The sequence below is a fragment of the Dendrobates tinctorius genome, unplaced genomic scaffold (genome assembly GCF_039654945.1).
Source record: "Dendrobates tinctorius isolate UK_male_01 unplaced genomic scaffold, ASM3965494v1 ptg000043l, whole genome shotgun sequence".
Taxonomy (NCBI): domain Eukaryota; kingdom Metazoa; phylum Chordata; class Amphibia; order Anura; family Dendrobatidae; genus Dendrobates; species Dendrobates tinctorius.
In genome coordinates this window covers 1,441,544-1,462,515 of record NW_027361711.1, presented here as the reverse complement: position 1 = coordinate 1,462,515, position 20,972 = coordinate 1,441,544, and positions in this window count along the sequence as shown.

Sequence of the window (20,972 nt, the reverse complement as noted above, 5' to 3'; positions counted from 1 at the left end):
CTGCCAATAACCTTTTGTTAAGTCAATAGTGGATATGTACCTTGCCGAACCCAGTCTCTCTATCAGTTCATCGACTCTTGGCATCGGGTAGGCATCGAATTTCGATACTTCATTTACTTTCCGAAAATCGTTACAAAATTGGATAGTCCCATCGGGTTTGGGCACCAGTACGATAGGGCTAGCCCAATCACTCCGGGACTCCTCAATGACCCCGAGCTCTAACATCTTCACTTCCTGGGCAATGGCTTGTCTCCGAGCCTCCGGAAGTCGATATGGTTTTAGTCGTACCCGCGCCTGTGGATCAGTAACAATGTGGTGTTTAATTAGGTGAGTCCGGCCAGGAAGTTCCGAGAAAACATCTGCTTTCCTCTGTATGAACTCCCTGGTTTCTCGTTTTTGGCTTTCGGATAGCGTGTCTGCAATACCCACTTCTGGCAGAGCTACCTGGGGGTCCTTTACCTTAGAAGGTGGTGCCCCTCGAGGCCCATCCTCAAGGGCAGCTCTTGCCACCAGACTCTCCCTGTCCCGCCAGGCCTTAAGCAAGTTTATGTGGTATATTTGCTCAGGCTTTCTCTTGTCTGGTTGGTGTATCTTATAATTTACTTCACCTATTCGTTCCAGCACTTCGTATGGTCCCTGCCATTTCGCAAGAAATTTATTTTCTACGGTAGTTACCAATACCAACACCCTGTCTCCGGGTTGAAAGACTCATGTTTTAGCCGCTCGGTTGTATACCGTGCTTTGGGCATGTTGTGCGCGCTCTAAACACTCTTTAACTATTGGCATAACTGCTGCAATTCGGTCCTGCATAAGTGTTATGTGTTCAATTACACTGCGATAAGGAGTCACCTCTTGTTTCCAAGTCTCCTTGGCAATATCTAACAGGCCTCTAGGACACCGCCCATAAACCAACTCAAAAGGTGAAAAGCCTGTGGAGGATTGGGGTACCTCACGTATAGCGAACAGGAGGTATGGTAGTAGGGCATCCCAATCTCTACCGTCCTTATCCACCACCCTTTTCAACATTCCCTTTAGGGTTTTGTTAAAGCGCTCCACCAAACCGTCAGTCTGAGGGTGATATACTGAGGTACGCAAATGGGAGATTTTTAGTAGTTTACATAAATCCTTAAGTATACGAGACATAAAGGGGGTCCCTTGATCCGTAAGTATCTCTTTCGGAATGCCGGTGCGGGAAAACATATTAACCAGCTCCTTTGAAATTGATTTCGCATTGGCATTCCGCAAGGGCACTGCTTCGGGATAACGCGTGGCATAATCCAATACTACCAAAATGTACTGATGACCCCTGGCAGATTTAACTAACGGTCCGACTATATCCATTGCTATCCTCTCGAAGGGCACCTCTATTATTGGTAAGGGCACTAAGGGGCTTCTAAAATGTGACATAGGTGCGGTCAATTGACACGTAGGACATGACCGACAGTACTGGGTCACGTCTCCCACTAGACCCGTCCAAAAGAAACGTTGCAGAATGCGGTGTTTTGTCTTTTCTACCGCCAGGTGTTCTCCCAAGGGATGTTTATGTGCCAACTCCAAAACTACCTGGCGAAAGGACTTAGGTACCACTAGTTGTTCTACCACCACTCCTCGCACCTTGTCTATGTGATACAGCATATCCTGCTGCACCGCTATGTGTGGGAACTCGGTTTGAGCCCCTGGGTACAAAGGTCTTCCCTCGGAGACCTTTACGTTTTCCCACGCCCTTGCTAGAGTAGGATCCTGGTGCTGAGCGGTCCCGAACTTACCACGGGCCAGCTCAAGATCAGGAATTTCTAAAACATCCTCTAGCTCGTCTGCCTCGCCTGCATACACAGCCAGAAGAGAGTCCACAGATCCTGGTACTTCCTGTGCGATGGGTTCTCCGTCACCTTGCTGTAATGGTTCAGGGGCTAGCTCCAGAGTACCGTCATCAACTAGAGGGTTCATGCCACTTTTGAAGTTCCACAAGTCCCAAAATAAGGGAAAGTCTCTCCCCAGGATTACACTATGTCCCATAGACTTTATGACTGCCGCCTGATGTCTTTTGGTCCCTACTGGCAAGGCAAGAGTAACCCAGGCAGTGGGGTAGTTCTTAGTATCCCCATGGATGCAACTAATGCCCACGGTTAAGTTTGTTAGGGCGCTAGAGTCCACCAAACTGGCATGTACCAAAGTTACTTGACTGCCGGAATCCAAGACGGCATTCACACTATAACCGTCAACCTCGACGTGGCACACGTGTTGTTCATTTCCCGTGAGGGTCTCTGCCACACAGACTGACTGCACATATAACGAAAGACGCCTCATAGCGTTACAGCCCATTGGCTCTGTAGTCATTGGGCAGTTAGCTGCTACATGGCCAAGCCCGCGACATCGCCAACATTGTATAGGCCCTTGCCTCCTCGATGGAGATCTCAGACGAGGTCTGCTGGCTTGCTGTGAGCCCGTATCACCTCCATAGTCCTTTGTAGGTCTGTCACCCTTCATTGTGACGTTCTCTTCTTTTGAAGATGAAGTAGGTTTCGCAGGACTCTCCAGCGCTTTCTTGCGGAGCCAGTGGGGTGCTAACGTCCCTTGGAGTAGGCTTTCAGAAGTATTGTAGCGTTCGACCATATTCACCAACTGGTCAGCGGTAGTTGGGTCACCCTGTCCAACCCACCTCTGGATCTTAGCGGGTAAGGACCGCAGGTACTTGTCTAGAACAACACGCTCCACCATCTGTTCGGACGTCAAAGCCTCTGGTTGCAGCCATTTTTTTACTAGATGGATGAGATCATGCATTTGTGAGCGAGCTGGCTGATGCTCCACAAAAGTCTATAAATGCACCCTCTGTGCCCGTACATACGTGTTTACTCCCAGCCTTGCCAGGATTTCGCCTTTGAGTTTGATATAGTCCATAGCATCCGCTCCACTCAGATCGTAATAGGCCTTTTGTGGGTCTCCGCTCAGAAACGGAGCAACTACCTCAGCCCATCTGTCCAGCGGTAAGTGCTCACGTTCTGCAATACGTTCGAACACGGTGAGGTATGCTTCCACATCATCGTCTGCGGTTATTTTAAGCAAAGTCTTTTGTACGGCTTTCTGCGCACTAGCAACGCTTTGTGCACGGTCTCCATCATCTTGGGGTTGCCGAACCAAGGCCTGTTTTATTGCCTCCAACTGCTCTTGCTGCATCTGGTGTTGCTGCTCCAGAGCCTTCTGGAAGCAAGCATTAGTCTGCTGTTGTTGCACATTTGCTTGCAATAATTGCTTCACTAGTTCCTCCATATTACTGGACTCTTGGCTCTTCAAAATCGCAGAAGCTTTCAGCCAGGACATGCACAGCGTTTTCTCTGCAGTCACAGTCCAGCAGCCACAGTTGCCCGCATTCGAAACACCATTTGTGGGAATAGATAGCTCAGCTGGGATCTTTGCTTTGGCACAAGCGTGTGGCTATGGAGTCACTACAGCAGACTAGCAAGTTCCACATGGATATTGACACGGCATATTGTGCACACTTGTTATTCAATGTTACACATGCCAAACATGAAATAAAACATCTAAGGCCGTCTGGCCACTAACTAACAATAGCAGGCTAACTACAAAATAAACCTATATAACAGCAAAGAAGTCCATGTAATCTTACTGTGTCAGCTCCCAGCTCAGCAGACGAGATAGACTGAGAGCTCCCAGCTCCTTCTGATTATATCAGCTGGACCAGTCAGGAAACCAAAACCTGGATTGAATTAGTGGAGGGGGAACTACCAATCCTTCCCATGCTGATCACTAAGGAAACCAGGACTGGATTACAGTGAAATTAACTGGCTTCATCATCAGTACGGGGAGAAATATACCTGTTTTCTAGTACCTCTCCCCTTGGCACCTCACACGTCCTAACAAAAAAAAAATTTGTTTCCAAAATTGTGCTGATGTAAAGTAGACATGTGGGAAATGTTATTTATTAACTATTTTGTGTCACCTAACTCTCTGATTTGACAGAATAAAAATTCAAAATTTGAAAATTGCAAAATTTTCAAAATTTTCGGCAAATTTCCATTTTTTTCACAAATAAACGCAAAAATTATTGACCTAAATTTACCACTAACATGAAGCCCAATATGTCACGAAAAAACAACCTCAGAATCGCTAGAATGCGTTTAAGCGTTCTAGAGTTATTACCTCATAAAGGGACACTGGTCAGAAATGCAAAAAATGGCAAGGTCATTAAGGTCAAAATAGGCTGGGTCATGAAGGGGTTAAGTCTATTATTGCCATGAAGTAAAATGGATCTAGGAGTTTTATCGTAGATCTCAAAGTTTAAATTTTTATTTTTTTCGGTTAGCAGTTACAAGCTTTTAAATTGATAATAGTTCTGTGGGCACATCTGTTTTTATTTTTTTTTAACTAAACAGTCTGCTGTAAAAACTTTATCATTTCTGACTGATACCCTGATGAATACTTGTGTTTTTCTTTTCTTTTGTTTTATGGTATGTGCACTCAGTGCGGATTTGCCTGCGGATCCGCAGCGGATATGCCTCTGCGGATCCGCTGCATATCCGCAAGTCATGTACAGTACAATGTTAATCTATGGAAATTAAAAACTGCTGTGCACATGCTGCGGAAAAATCCACAGCAGGTCAATTCTTTGTGTGGATCTGCAGCGTTTCTGCACCCATTGACTTGCATTGATCCGAAGTAAAACCGCAGGTCTAAAAAAGATCTGTGGTTTTGCTGCCGATGAAATGCTGCAGATCGGGAGGGGGGAAGAGTGTGGGCGGAGTGTGGGCAGTGACTGTGTGCGTGTATGGTGTCTGGGCGGTGATTGCGTGCGTGTATGGGCCTATTTGTGTGTGTGGGGGGGTTTGCAGGCCTGTGCGGGGGTCATCGGGCTGTGTGGGGGAGTCTGCGGGCCTGTGCGGGGGTCATCGGGCTGTGCGGGGGGGTCTGCGGGCCTGTGCGGGGGTCATCGGGTTGTGCGGGGGAGGTCTGCGGTGGTGTATGTGTAAGCAGGCATCGTCCGATGGGACTACAAGTCCCATCGGGCTATGCCTGCTACCCTGCCAGTAAGTAACACATTAACCAATGATGGGATAGTAGTAGTCCCATCATACGGCTAATGTGTTAAATGTAAAAAAACCATACAGAACATACAACATACAGAACATACATATAACATACAACACATAACATAGAGTGCATACTCACCAATCACCTAATTCCCTGAAGCCCTCGATCACCTGTAATAAAAATAAAAAATAAATCAACCTATACTTACCTTTCCGCCGTAGTCCAATTAATAACGAGGGTCCCATGACGATCTCCCGTGGAGAGCTGCCACATCAGCTGATGTGACGGCTCTCCAGGGGCTCCAGCAGTGAAATGGCAGGCGGAGGTAATCCTCCGCTGTGTATCCCTCCGCTGAAAGAGGTCCCATAACCCTAACCCTAATTCTCACACAGCATTGCTATAAAGTGAGACTCTGAACTCAGGTAACCTCAGTGATGGGCTGCAGGAGCAATTGTCTCCTGTCAGTTCATCAGTGGTAGGCCCTATAGAGCAGTGACATCACCTGATGTCACTGTTCTATAGAGGAAATTGTCGTGGGACACTCGTTATTAATTGGACTGCGTCGAACAGGGAGTATATGGTTGGTTTATTTTTTTTCTTTTCTAGGAGACGAGGCGCTTGGATCTGGGAGTTCAATAAAAATATGAAAACCGTGTTGTGCTTTATTTCATTAAAATACTTTTTTCTTACAATAGCAAGGTGACATTAACCCCTTATATTACCCCATCTCCCACCGCTACATGGGAGTGGGAAGAGAGGGGCTAACTGTCAGAATTGGCGCATCTTATAGATGCGTCGTTTCTGGGATGGCAGCGGGCTGATATTTGTAGCCGGGGGGCTATGTTCATGGCCCCTTCATAGGCTATGAATATCAGCCCGCAGGTGTCTGCGTAGCCTTTCTGGCTATAAAATATAGGGGGACCCCACGTCATTTTTTTTGGAGGGGGGTCCCCCTATTTTAATAGCCAGTAAAGGTTATGCAGACAGCTGCGGGCTGATATTCACAGCCTGGGAAGGGGCCATGGGTATTACCCCCTTCCCAGGCTACAAATATTGGCCCCCCATATTTATCTTTCTATCTATCCCATATTTATCTATCCATCATCTATCTATCTATCTATCTATCTATCTATCTATCTATCTATCTATCTACCTTTCTGTCTTATCTGTGTGTGTAATGGAGTGTGCGTTGGATAAATGTAAAAGAGGAGGTTAGAGAGAAATGACATCACAACTCTTTTTTTTATATTATTAAATAACATATGTTTAAATAGCTTACAAAAACGCAAACAAATCCGCAGGCAAAACCACACTGAAAAACTGCATCAAATCCACGGCAAAAATGCATCAAATCCGCATAAAAAATGCACCTGCGTTTTCTGCCAAGAGCTGCGATTTTTGCTTGGAAAAATCCGTGACAGAATCCGCAGTGTGCACATACCCTTATAGGCAGGGCTGTGGAGTCGGAGCTCATTTTGGTGGAGTCGGAGTCGGTGTAAAATGGTCCGACTCCTAAAATATATAATAAATTGGGTACAGTAGTTCAATGCAGAATGTGCTGAATTTTTTTTCATAGGAATTTGGGAAAGTTATGAAAAGTCCTATAAATGGCTGTTCTATTCCTGATCTAAGGCTACATTCACACACAGCGTTTTTGCTGTGTTTTTTGAGGATACGTTTTTCAGCTGCAAAAGCAGATCAGCTTTTTAAAAAACCACATCACCTGAAAGGTTTTTGAGCTCATAGATAACGTTTTCAATAGCAAAAGCAGATTAGAAATCTGCTCTATCTATCCATTTATCCATATCTGTCTATCCATATCTTATCTGTACCAAAAAGAATGAAAGCTGGGTAGCACACAGCCTAAAGCCCCCGTTACACACTGCGATATCGCTAGCAATATCGCTGTAAAGTCACCGATTTTGTGACGTAGCAGCGATATTGCTAGCGATATCGCTACATGTGATACTTACCTCCGACCGGCTCCCCCGCTGATTGTTGGTCGTGCGAGAAGGTCCTGGATCATTTCTCGTCGGGCGCTTCCTGCTGGGCTTCCTGTGGCGCCGACGAGCGACGCGGGCGGGAGGACATCAGGATCGCCGCGTCTGACAGGTAAGTAGCGACCCCAGCGATGTCGCTGGTGAGATCTGCCTGTGTGGCAGCTCACTAGCGACCACTTAGTAATGCACCAGCGATCCATATCGTTGTCGGGATCGCTGGTGCATCGCTAAGTGTAACGGTACCCTAACACTTTTTTTTTTAGCACCAGTCAGGTACACCTCATAGCTGCCCAAAAGGATGCCCAAGACAGGCATTGCTCGTCTTCAGTAACACATCAACATCAATTGATAGTTGGAATAAATAGACTGCATTCACATCTTAAGGTGCAGGCTTTATTTTCAAGTGTAGGGGTGTGCAGTATAAGGTTCTGCAGCAGCTGAGGTGTGCAGTATGAGATTCTGCAGAACAGTATGAGGTTCTGCCCCCCTAGTTTTGATCCTGGCTAAAAACCGTTTCTTATAGATATGGCGAACCCTCAGGTAACCCTAAATGAAGGTCAATGGACACAGGTGGCTGAATTGAAGGAATTGCTTAATCACCTATTTACCGTGACTAAAAAATTACAAGCTGAGAATTTAACGCCTGGCATTTTCATAAGGGAGTGGAAGAACTTGCTATTTTGCCTGTCCCAAAGAGGAGATTTAATCGCAGATGGCATTTCTGCTTCAATGAAACGAAGAGAGACACAGCTATTGGAAAATAAAATTTTTCTGGCAGCTGTTTATGTGGACCCAAGTCATCGTATATTGCTTGATGATCAACAGCTTACTAAAGGAAAAGAAGCTCTGACTGAGGTAGCAGTTAGGATGAGCGGCCTACAGGAGGACTGCCAGGCGCAAGAGGACTTGGGTCCTGACAGTGCTACTGCTGCCATATCTTCATCCTCATCAGATGAGGAGTTTGACTTTGACAAGTATTTGGATGATATGGAGCAGGCAAAGCGTTGCTGCAAGGAAAAAGATTTCACTCCATCTCCTATAGCAAGCAGATTGACCATATTTCAGCAAAATGTTTCACTTGCTCTCAAAGAAAAAGAAAAATTCAACCGTTCATCAAAACTGACTGTGCATACTTGGAAATTGTTAGAGATGTTGCCCATGTGGTTACGGCTTTGCCTCCAACCCAAGTTAGTGTAGAGAGGTTGTTCTCTGGCCTTAAAATTATTAGGTCAGATTTTAGGTCATCTATGAAGGAGGATCTGATGGAGGCAATTCTATTTTTTAGAACAAATTCATAGACTGCACAAATGTTATTTAGTATGTTTTTGTTGAAAACTGTTTTTTGCCACTTACATAGTTTATTACATAGTGTTATATATATATATATATATATATATATATACACTGTGTGTATATATATATATATATATGTAATCGATATTACATAGTGTATTACATATTTACAATTTATTACAGATTTTGTGTTCTAAAGTTGTATTCCAATAAATATATATTATGTTCTATCTAAATGTCTTGATTATTGTATCATAAAAATGATTAAATGTCTGATGTTCACATTGTACTACAATAAATTTTTCACTTAAATGTAGGCAATATATGTTGGAGTCGGAGTCATGGAGTCGCAGGTTTGGCTTACCGACTCCACAGCCCTGCTTATAGGTCTAGACCCAGGGCTGTGGAGTTGGTAAGCCAAACCTTCGACTCCGACTCCTCAATTTCCAAGACTCTGACTCCACCAAAATGGGCTCTGAGTCCACGACTCCGATTCCACAGCCCTGCTAAAACCTCCCATTCCAATGCCCCATGCTTTTTTATCCCTACCTGAATCTCTGTTATTCTTTGTTATTCTTCGTGGAGGAGAAAACTAGTTTGAGGCCCCTGGAAAGGATCTCCTATATTTATGAAAGGAGGGGAGAAAATTATTTTTGTCTGCTGCTTTCTCTAATATCTCATCTAAGACAAAGCCAAATACATAATTACTATTGATGAGCAGCGAACGTGCTCTGATAAGGTGTTATCCAAGCATGCACGGGTGCAAACCAAGTGACTTTGGCATTCTCAAATAATGTTTGAGTCCCCGCACCTGCATGTCTCGCAGCTGTTAGACAATCCATGCATGTGTTGTGGCTGTCGAATAGCAGCAAGACATGCAGGTATTGGGACTCAGAACATATTTTTTGAGCAGACCGAAAACACTCGGTGTGATGAACCAGCACATCACCATCCCGCCCGATGTCACTATTACGTTACAAAGATCAGTCAATGCGATCTCCCTACTTTCACCTGCACAATGTTCCGCACCCCCTGAGGACACGTAAGCTCAGCTTGGCACAGTTTTACACAGACGCCACCTGTCCACATGCACTCAGAAAGGCATGGGCAGTGAGAAGATGTGGCCCACGAAGTCACTGACATGGCACCGCTCTCGCTCACAACCATGACATGCTGAGAGGCCCCTTTAACTAGTATCAGTGAAACAGAGCACTGCCAGCCCGGTAAGACTGCCACCATTTCCTCGTTAGATTTAAGCCCGATCCCTGAAGCGGATTATTCTAAGGCCAGAAATCAGCCCTAGTAGCAAGGAAAGTTAAACCGAGAAACAGAAGTGTGGATTGAGATAAAAGAGCAGCCCAAGGTTAAATTATATATTTCTGCGCCTTAAGGGCACACTAGACACAGTACTATGTATACACGATGGTTACACATATGCAATGGTCAGATATGCAAATACAATAGTGGTAGGACAAAAGATATAAGCTGATGGATCATGTCAATTACTGGGTTGATGTGTGAACATATGTGCACTTGGACTCAGTGGCATTGGCTGCCAGCTGGCTCCTAGATCCTTCACAGCACTTTACTCGACCCCCTTTTGAAGTGGACTGCATGCATAACAGAGAGAGCGACCACGTGACCTTACACTAGTCTTTATTCCTTGCCTCTAACAGCTAAAAACTCCAAAACCTAAGATGAGTCTTTAATGGACAGTCCTAGGGAGGCGGTTTTGATGCCATCGGATCTGACCAGGCCCCTGTTACGGGTTGAGACTAAACACACCTTTGCTATCTGGTTCCTACTGGCCATTCTATGTATCTCCCCTCCCTGGGGTGTTAGAATAGATCGATACCCTGAAAAGCGTTGTGGTCCATTCCAGAGGTCTCAAAAATGTACACAAGGTGCGGCTAGGATGTATAGTATCTCTATAATACCTTACAGAATTTTGTTTCTAGAATGTTCTTTTGCAGCTTCAGCATGACTTTATATTGCAAGCAAGCTTTTGTCCTGCTCTGAGCTGGCTAAAGGTGTGAGATCTGTCACTCTCAGGCTTTGGAGGCTTGACCCCCTTGCTAAACTAGTTGCCAGCTTTCTCCTTGATGCTTTGAGAATTTTGGATTTCCTGCTGAGTCGCTGTTGGACAAAGGAAGGTTTTTTTTTAATAATCCCTAGACCAAGTAGGATACAAATGACTGGCATGAAATTATATCTCCAATATTCTTCACACTCGGTTTGCTCATCAGTAATAATTACTTTGACAAGGAATAAAGATGAGGAAACTGGGAAACCGGTCGCAGATGGTTCAAGCTTGATAAGGAAACGGGATGAAGGTGTCACTCCATGCATCAGCGCACTGACTGACACGTTCATCATGTTTACTTATCTGACAAGGAATAGCGCACTTCATTTTAGTCTGGAAATCTGCTGACCAGTTCTAAGCCAGAGAGCTATGCGGCCAGAGATTGAAAGCGCACAGGCACAAGTGGGTAATCTGATACAATCCACTGAAGGATTTGCCAGGAAATCATCTATCTTCTGAATGGTAGGTAAAGCCCCTATAGTTGTTTCCTATGACACCAATTTATTATTTGAGAGTCTAAAGCCCCCGTCACACATAACGATGTCCCAGCGATCCCACCAACGATCCGACATGGATGGAATCGCTGGGACATCGTTAGGCTGATCGCTGGTGAGCTGTCACATAGACAGCCCTAGCGATCAGGACGAGCAACGCTGGACGCTGGTTTGTAATGTGAACGTCGAGTATCCAGGAGTATCCGCGGCTCCTGGATACCCGACGTTTACATTAGAAACCAGCGTCGCTGATCTCTCGCTGCCACACGCAGCGATGCGTGCTGGGCAGCGGGAGACCAGCGATGGAAAAACGGCTCAGGCCGCTCGAGCACGATCAGCGATAACCGGCAGGGGGGCCGGTCGCTGATCCCCATCACACACACAGCGATCTCGCTGGTGTGTCACAAAATCAGCAATCTCGCTAGCGAGATTGCTGTGTGTGACGGGACCCTAACTCCTGAAGCCGTTTTACTATCTATGCTAGTGGACGCTATACAAGTTTTACAAGAACAGGCTTACCATGCCCCCCTAAGAAACGTATCAGCCTTCTGTCAAACCCTAAATAATCAAAGGATATAGCTACATTTTTGGAAAATTTAGTGACTGCAACATACATTTTTGGGGATTTTTCCAACATTTCACAAAGATTCTTAAGCATTTTCTTTTAATAGTATTAGGAACTGACAATAACTGTTTTTTCTTATGCCATGAAGGTATTTTCCTACACTCTAAACTGTCAGTTTCTGAGGACCAGAGATAACAGCAGGGTGTAAGGTTCAGTGGCAGCTGTGACCGTTTGCATTCTCCATTTGACTCGACCACAATGAACGACTGAAAGTTGTAACTAAAGCAGTCATCTTTCATCATGCAAACCACTTTAGTAATAGTTGTCTCAGAAGGTAAGTATATTGAGTTGGTGTGAATCAATTTGCAAGACCAGGGCTATCAGCCATGACAGTACTCTTGGGCCATTGGATAAAATTCATACCTCTTAGCTGACTTCTTCTGTAGTTCTCTTGATTAGCTGGCTCAGCTTGACGTCATTTTTGCGGTTTGATGCATATGTGATGTCATGCCAGAAGTAGCTAATCAGGTTAAAGGTGGTTCTCATTGTTTCCATACAATGGCCACAGATTACAGTTTTGACCATGGGACTAAGTGGGGCCAATCATTTCTCACCAACTCGTAAGTAATTGTAGAGGTTGGATACTTACACTGCAGCTACTGTGTACATTTATAAAAGTCGATGTGATACTATTTCGCCACTAAATTTCATATGTGTGAACCTGGTAAGCTAGCGTAGTGGGATGAAATTTGATTAGGGTGTCATTTGCTGTACATAATGCAAAAATATTGGTGATGGTGTGGAGACTACATTTGCAAACTTACCCTGTCCCAATGTCGATCACCTGATAAACAAGCAAAAACGCTTGTTCGTCAGGTGAAATGACTTTTAAGCTTGCTTTAAAAAATAAAGAAATCATTTTTCTCTGCAGGACAGCAATTTGTGTAAACAGTGCTGCTGAGAACAATGTTACACATTGCAAAGAAAGGACTAGCGTTGCCATAACGGTAAAGCACAAAGCGCATGCGCACATTAGCGGCCATTTTAAAGAAGTCCAACAGGAGTGGCCATTTGTAGGACTATAGCAAAATCCAATTGTAGGGGGATCTACAAGCAGGGGAGGGAAGGCAGGACGGGTCAGGAAAGGACAAAAAGCGCAATAGCATCCAGAAGTACAGAGCAGAATAAAGTGCCTAGCGCATGTGAGTTGTTATGAAAAAATGAACAAGTGTGATTAAACAACCATCACATATAATGATGGCGGAGGAGTACACAAATATGGTGACATCACTGACATGTAACATATTATAGGCCAATATAATAAGATGAGAATCCATAAAGTGCACAGTGACAATGTGAAATAAGTGTACAAATCTGAAGACTTAAGGAGCTGTTATACAAGCGGACAAAATTATGGTGGAATAAAGCCTTTCTCGACAAGTATTTAAACAAAGGTTTAATCCCTTGTGGGTTATGTATTCAAATTTTCCCCTAATTTACCATTGACGATGCCTTCAGAACAGTGTGGGAGGAAATCGCCACTAAGTGTTCCTGGAGATTCATGGAAATATTCATTGAGCTGGTTGACAAAGGCTGTGTGCACACGTTGCTTTTTTTGTGTTTTCATGTTTTTTCTGCTGCGGAATCGCCATGAAAACGCAAAGAAAACACATCACATGCAATCCTAAGGGATTCCGCAATGCTGTGCTAATGCTGCGGATTTTTCCACTGCGGAATCACATAGCGGGAAAATATGCACCATGCTCATTCTTTTTGCGGAATCGCAGCAATTCCGCACCCATAGGATTGCATTGAAACGCTCACTTTACGCATGTGGCTATGCCCACCATGCGTAAAGTGAGCGCTCAATGTGCAGATGGTACCCAGGGTCTGGAGAAGAGGAGATTCTCCTTCAGGCCCTGGGTACCATAATCCTGTAAAAAATAGAATAAAAAAAAAAAAATAGAGATATAATCACCCTTCGGCAGCCCCCAGAGTCCTTTCCGCCTCTTACCACGCTCCCGGCATCTTCCGGTCCCAATAATGCTTTGCGCGAATGACCGCAGATGACGTCGCACTCTCGTGAGCGTGACGTCATCTCAGGTCCTTCGCGCAAAGCATTACTGGGACCGGAAGATGCCGGGAGCACCGCAGAGCAGATTGGGGGCCGTCGGAAGGTGAGAATAACGATATTTTTTTTACTATTTTTTACATTCTATCTTTTACTATTGATGCCACATAGCTACATCATCAATAGTAAAAAGTTGGTCACACTTGTCAAGCACTATGCTTGAAAGGTGGCCAACCTGTCAATCACATTTCCAAGCAATGCTTGAAATCGCTTGGAAAGCGCAAGCATTCCGCAAGCGAAAAACGCTTGCAAAATGCCTGTTTTTCACTGGAAAAACGCATGCGAATTCGCATGCATTTTACCCGTGGCGTGAGTTGCGGAAATTTCCGCAGCATTTCTGCACGTGTGCACATGGCCTTAATTAAGCGGGGCTAAGGAAGGATTTTTAACACCCAAGGCATTTCAAAATTTAAATGCCGAGCTTGAAACTAACGTGTATAAGTGGGAACAAGATAAATGTAGCACCAAAACTAAGAAATTACAGAGGAATGTTACTGATTTTCAGAATAACAGGATGTACAAATGGAAATCCCGTGGACATAATGTTCAATATCCCGTACACGATTTAAATCTGCCTCCTTGCATGTCTCCTTTCAAGACTCACATTTAACATCTGAAAATCCTGTACATGATGACAAATTTAAAGATAGAATTAACTAGAGACCTAATAGAGGACCACAATAAAAGAAAGACATATTCTCACCGCCACGTGAAAAAAATCCAAATCAGACAATTTGTCTTCATATCCTTTATCGCAACCTCAATGTGATTTGTTAAGCCTCGGTTTAACTTTTGTACCAAATAATGGTTTAGATTTTTTTCACAACCCTAAAGGATGTGCAATTACTTTCCTGAAAACTGATTCTCAAAAAATTACATAATCAAACTAACATGAATTCAAGGCTGAACAGCGAGGTGGAGCGCCAAGCTTTGGCAACTTTGGAGGACTTAGGCTAGTTTCACATTAGCGTTTATGGCCGCCGCTAAGCCCCGCCCTCTGCCGCGCCTCTGCCGGTAGCTCTGCCTACGGACGCATGACGCTGCATGCGTCCTGCGTTCCCTATCTTTAGCACTGGGGACGCAGGCCGTGCGCAGTATGCGTTTGGCGGTGCATGCGTCCTTTTGACACTGCGCCGAGCGCACCAAATTGCAACCTGTTGTGTTTGGCGCTGGTCGGCGCAGCGTCAAAAGGATACATGCGCCACCATACGTATACTGCGCACGGCCTGCGTCCCCAGTGCTAAAGATAGGGGACGCAGGACGCATGCAGCGTCATGCATCCGTAGGCGGAGCTACCGGTGTAGGCGCGGCAGGGGGCGGGGCTTTGCGGCGGCCGTGCGCAGCCCGACGCTGCGGCCGGAAACGCTAATGTGAAACTAGCCTTACTCAGGGAACAACGACCCGATCATGGAGTTATGTTCCCACAGTCAGTCAAACTATGATCATCGACTTTATCCCCTAGGCCAGATAGTTTGTTGATTTTTAAAACAGAGGAGGAAAATCTATGCAAATAGATTACATAATCAAACAATGTGACTTGGTCGTCACCATTCTTCCCCTTATTATGATGCTGGATTGAAGGACACTTGTTAAACATAAAAAAGAGGTGACATGATACAGAGAGAGACAGAGATTCAGCCAAGACATCAAGACATTCAAAGACGGCAGCAGCCAATACATGATGGCTCCATCACGAGGGACACAGATTCATTATTATACATGATGCAGACTTAGGGGACTTTGGCACCTGTTGGAAGAATACAGATCTGCTCCATTAACCATCGCTGAACCATGGATACGTTTAGAGAAAGCCAAGATTGGGACCTGCCGGTCACCTGGCTCCATGGAGATGTTCGGAGAAGGGAAGTTGTGACTCTTGGGTCAACTGGCCTTGTATCTTAATGGACTGTCATGTTCCTAAGCTTGTCTTTGTCTCCTCTCTGTGCTGTGTGCATGCCACATGTGGGGTAATCGACCCTGGAAGATGAAGCCAGGTTGTGACCCTCCGGTCAACTGTCCCTTGTATCTCATGGAATGTCATCTTTCTACACTTGTCGTTACCTCCCTCTCTGCGTGCCACAGGAAGGGTAGTCGACCCTGGAAGCTTAGAAGTAACAGCTGCTATTATTTCAGCGAGTAAGCAAAAGGGTGAGACTGCAATGTGCACCATCTTGGGGTATTTTCCTGGGACTGTTCAACATGTTATCTGCCTGTTTTGTGGTTCAGTAAAGCATTGGAACACTGATTTACCCTCACCCTGTGTTGTCTTAGTAGTGTTATGCCCTCATCAAAATGAGAGCGTGCGTTTGGCAGGACAATCCCTGGTCCATGCGGTTTTGGCTAGCGGAGTGGGGCAACCACCGTCCCTCTTGTCGCCACACCCCCTTTGTCATTCTGCCCACTAGTGGAGATTTTCTGTAAATCAGTCACAGAGGATTTCAAACAAATCCCTAAAGGCATTTTTGGTAATAACCTCACTCCAGTAGCAGGGATGTGGAGTCAGAGCCCATTTTGGTGGTGTCGGAGTCCTTATAAAATGGACCGCATTCTGCCACCGATATATGTGGATGAGATGTGTCTGAGAGATGTGAACACGAATCTCTATATAAACAATGGCGGATAGCGTTACTCGCCAGCCTGTGCTCCCAATCCCTATCAGCGGCGCGTGGTGGTCCTGAAGGATGATGCAGTGATGAATTCAACAGGCTTTATTACAGTACCTTGATGAGATGAGATATCAAGGAAGATGAAGAAATAGAGATGAGGTAGGAGTGAGGACTGTAGGTTAGAGCTGTTTTAGAAGCACCAGATTAGAGATGATAGGAGCTCCAGGTTGTAGGTAACAAGAGAATCCTTTCTCCAGCTCTGCAGCGCATGTGTGTTACAAGATGGCCAGAGTACAAAACAGGAAACAGCACAAAAAAGATAGGAGGAGCTAGAGGCAGAGAGGTATTATGGGAAAGTACCATAACAAAATATTACAGTGTAATAGAGCAATGGCCAGTAGATGGCAGCAAAGTATAACAAATACAATAGATGATAAACCAAGTATATACCATTACCTAAATGTCCATGTATGGCTGAAAATCTATCAGAATAAACTGAAACAGCACACTCCCCGTCTGAAATCCTTGGATTTCACATATAAACAATCTCGAATTGGAGTGTTTACCTGAAGTACATGGAGAGATACATCAACCTGTAAGATACAAAAAAAAAACAATGCATGCAATGCGACAATAAAATATTGTTTAACAAGATAGACGAATGTCTATAACGAGTTTCTGAAGTAATCCAAAGGATAACCCATCTTCAGATTGGAGTAGCCGCGCTAGGCCAAACTGTCTCCAACCCATTTGTAATCCAAAGGTCTAAGTTCCTTGAAAGAGTTCCTACTGATTGGATGGATAATCAATCCTCAACCGGTATGAGTAAGATAATGTCTGATATAGGCCTAATGAAGAATTTGGGGTCACCTTGCTTAGCAACTGTCACTTCTACCTTGCGTACCTTGCCATCGTCACTTGGAAAGGTTTTAGATATAAGTCCCATAGGCCATGCGTTTCTTTCCTCCTTCTGGTCTTTCATGAGGACAATGTCTCCTACTTGTAAATTTGGCTTTACTTGTTGCCATTTTCTTCGTTTTTGGAGGAGTGTCAGGTACTCCTTCCATCTTAACCAGAAACAATTAGCCAGATGTTGCACATGCTTCCACCGTTTCTGATATTTGTCTCCGGACACAGAATCTTCAGGCAGGTTAGGAACAGTTCCAAGTTTCTGGGTGAGGAGAGTTGCCGGAGTGAGAATAGTAGGAGATTCTGGATCCATAGATATGGGTACAAGGGGTCTTGAGTTTACTATAGCAGAGACTTCTGCTAAGAAAGTGGTCAAGGTCTCGTGAGTGAGTCTTGAAAGATTTGAGTCCATCAGCATAGATTCCAGTATCCGACGAGTAATGCCTATCATTCTTTCCCATGATCCGCCCATATGGGAAGCATGAGGAGGATTGAAGACCCAGGTACAGCCATTGGTTGTCAAGAAGTTCTGGACTGGTGTTGAGTTCAGTTGTAGTTCTCGACAGGCCCCTACAAAGTTTGTTCCACAATCAGATCTTAATTGTTTTACTGGTCCTCTGATGGAGAAGAATCGTCTTAGGGCATTGATGAAACTGGAGGAATCCATAGACTCTATCACTTCTATGTGTATTGCTCGTACACTCATGCACGTGAACAACACCGCCCAACGTTTACTTTCTGCATGTCCGCCTCTGGTACGACGTGCAGCGACTGCCCATGGGCTAAAACGTCCAAGCCAACATAGGTAAATGGAGGCTCTGTGCTTGTCCTATCGGCAGGCAAATCAGACATCTGTTGTTGTTGTAGTTTTCCTCTTGTCTTACGACACTGAACACAATGATGAATTAAATGGGAAATCGGTCTCTTTGCTCCCACAATCCAGAAGCCTGCAGCTCTTAAGGCTCCTTCAGTGAAGTGTCTGCCTTGATGTTTGATTTTTTCATGGTAATGTCGTATTAGTAAAGTGGTGATATGGTGATGACTAGGAATAATTAGAGGATTCTTTTCTGCCTCACCAACTCTCAATAAACACCTCTCGTCTATTACTGGGTTTAAGTTGACTATGGGGATGTTTTTAGGAACGTCTTGTTTTTTAACGTATACATTCCAGTTCCTTGTGAAAAACATTCTGCTGCACATTGCGTATCACAAAGAGTTCACTCAGAGCAATGTCTTCTGCAGAGAGGGGCTTATGGCAGATATGCCAACCATGACAATCAGTGTTACTGTCCTTATTGCGATAGCATTGTACAACGTGTACTAACCTTGCAATGGCACGAACCAACCTCGTCCATCTTGAGAAGCGATCAAAACGCCGACAGTCCAAGTCAACCTTCTCTTTGAATTTGGTAATGAAGATGCTGACATCAGGACGGATCTCTGGGTCAACATCTGGATCCTGAAGGTTGAAACTGTCTACAACGGCAGTCTCTTCACATTGGTTGTGAAGGAACCCTGGTCCTGTTATCCAAGAAGAGCTTGCGAAGGCATCAGTAGACACTGGTCTTGTAGCAAGGTCCGCAGGGTTAAGATGGGATGGGACATGCTGCCATTGCTGGGGCTTAGAGGATTTCCTGATCCTTTCCACGCGGTTACTGATATAGACGTAGAAGCGTTTCGTCTGGTTATATATGTAGCCCAGAACTACCTTACTGTCTGTGTAGAATTTTGTGTCATCCACGTGAATAGCTAGTTCGCTCTGTATGAAGTCTGCAATATCTATGGCTAGTACAGCCCCGCAGAGTTCGAGTCTGGGTATGGTGTGCTCGGGTTTAGGAGCCAGTTTAGCCTTTCCAAACAGAAATCCAACGTGGGCTGCATTGTTAAGAGTCTACAACCTTCAAGTAAGCGACAGCGGCAATAGCTTCAGTGGAAGCATCAGCGAATACATGAATCTCTTTCCTTTGACTCGTAGCTAGGGATGCCGGAGTGTAACAATGAGGTATGTGGATCTTATCCAAGGCGCAAAGAGATTCTCTCCACGACTTCCACCTTAGTTGTTGGTCCGCAGGGAGTGGTACATCCCAGTCCTTAATGCACTCTGAGAGTTGTCTCAGCAGAAGCTTGCCTTGTATAGTCAGGGGTGCTACAAACCCAAGTGGATCATATAGACTGTTCACCACTGACAGAACCCCACGCTTAGTAAATGGTTTTTCTGCACCACTAACCTGAAAGCTGAAGGAGTCCTTTAGCAAGTTCCACCTCAGGCCTAGGCTTCTCTGTACTGGTGGATTGTCATGGCCTAGATTCAAGTCCCTAAATTCAGCGGCATGATCATTAGGGTGAAAGGCCTTCATGACAACAGCACTATTGGAGGCAATTTTATGCAATCTTAAATGAGCTTTAGAAAGCATACCTTGTGTCCGTTTGAGCAGATCTATGACTTCTTGCGCTGTGGGCAGGGATTTAAGACCGTCGTCCACGTAGAAGTCCTTTTCAACGAACTGTTGGGCATCCTTCCCGAACTCTGCTGCGCCATCAGAGGCAGTCCTACGCAGGCCGTATGTAGCGACTGCAGGAGAAGGACTGTTTCCGAACACGTGCACCTTCATGCGGTATTCGACCATTTCCTTGTTGGTGTCATTGTCTCGGTGCCATAGAAAACGGAGATAATTTCTGTGATCTTGTTGCATGACGAAACAATGGAACATTTGTTCGATGTCGGCGGTAATGGCGACCGGTTCCTTTCTGAATCTCATGAGCACTCCCACCAGGTTAATAGTCAGGTTCGGACCAGTGAGGAGAACGTCATTCAGAGATACGCCGTCATGTTTGGCACTTGAATCGAACACCACTCTGATTTGTTTCGGCTTTCTTGGATGATATATTCCAAAGGAGGGTAGATAACAGCATTGTTCGTCAGCTTGCAATGGTGGAGCTGGCTCTGCATGGTCATTGTGAAATATCTTGTCCATAAAGGCTATGAAATGTTCCTTCATTTCAGGCTTGTTCCTCAATGTTCTCTGCAACGAGATGAATCTAGATAAGGCCTGTTCTCTGTTGTTAGGAAGCCTGGTCCTTGAAGCCTTGAAGGGTAGGGGAGCAACCCAGCGGTCAGATTCGTTTTTGAAGAATCCACTGTCCATCATTTTAAGAAACTCTTTGTCTTCTATGGATAAGGCGACTTTGTTGTCATCTTTTGTTGTGTGAAACACTGTTCTCCCTAAGTCATCACTGTAGGGAGTAGGAATGATGTCAGGCTCTTGGATGCAATCAGAGAACCTTTCTTTCACTTCGTAGTGATGAGGGCATGGCTTAAAGTGAGTTGCGCTACCATTTTGGAGCACATTCGTTTTACAGGCGTTGACTTCGGATGCCTTGTGACTCCTATCCAAACATACATCGCCCACGATTACCCAGCCTAGGTCGAGTCTTTGGGCATATGGAGCATCATCTGGGCCGTTACATTGTTGGCGCACCTTGTGGACCTTCAGAATGTCCCTCCCGAGTAGGACCAGAATAGCAGCATTCATGTCCAGAGGAGGGATTTCTTTAGTCAGGTGCCTCAAGTGGTGATGATGAAGCGCGGCTTCCGGAGTGGGAATCTCCTCCCTGTTATCAGGTATCTGGTCACATTCAATTAGGGTTGGCAAGGGTATATGCTCGTTTCCCTTGATTGAAGAGACTATGTACCCAGAGGCTCTCCTGCCAGAAGTCTCAATACGACCAGAGCAGTTGTTTAGGGTGTATGGAGTCGTTTGTCCCTTTATGTTAAAGATCTCAAAGAATTTGAGCCTTGCTAGAGATCGGTTACTTTGCTCATCTATTATGGCATACATTTTGGA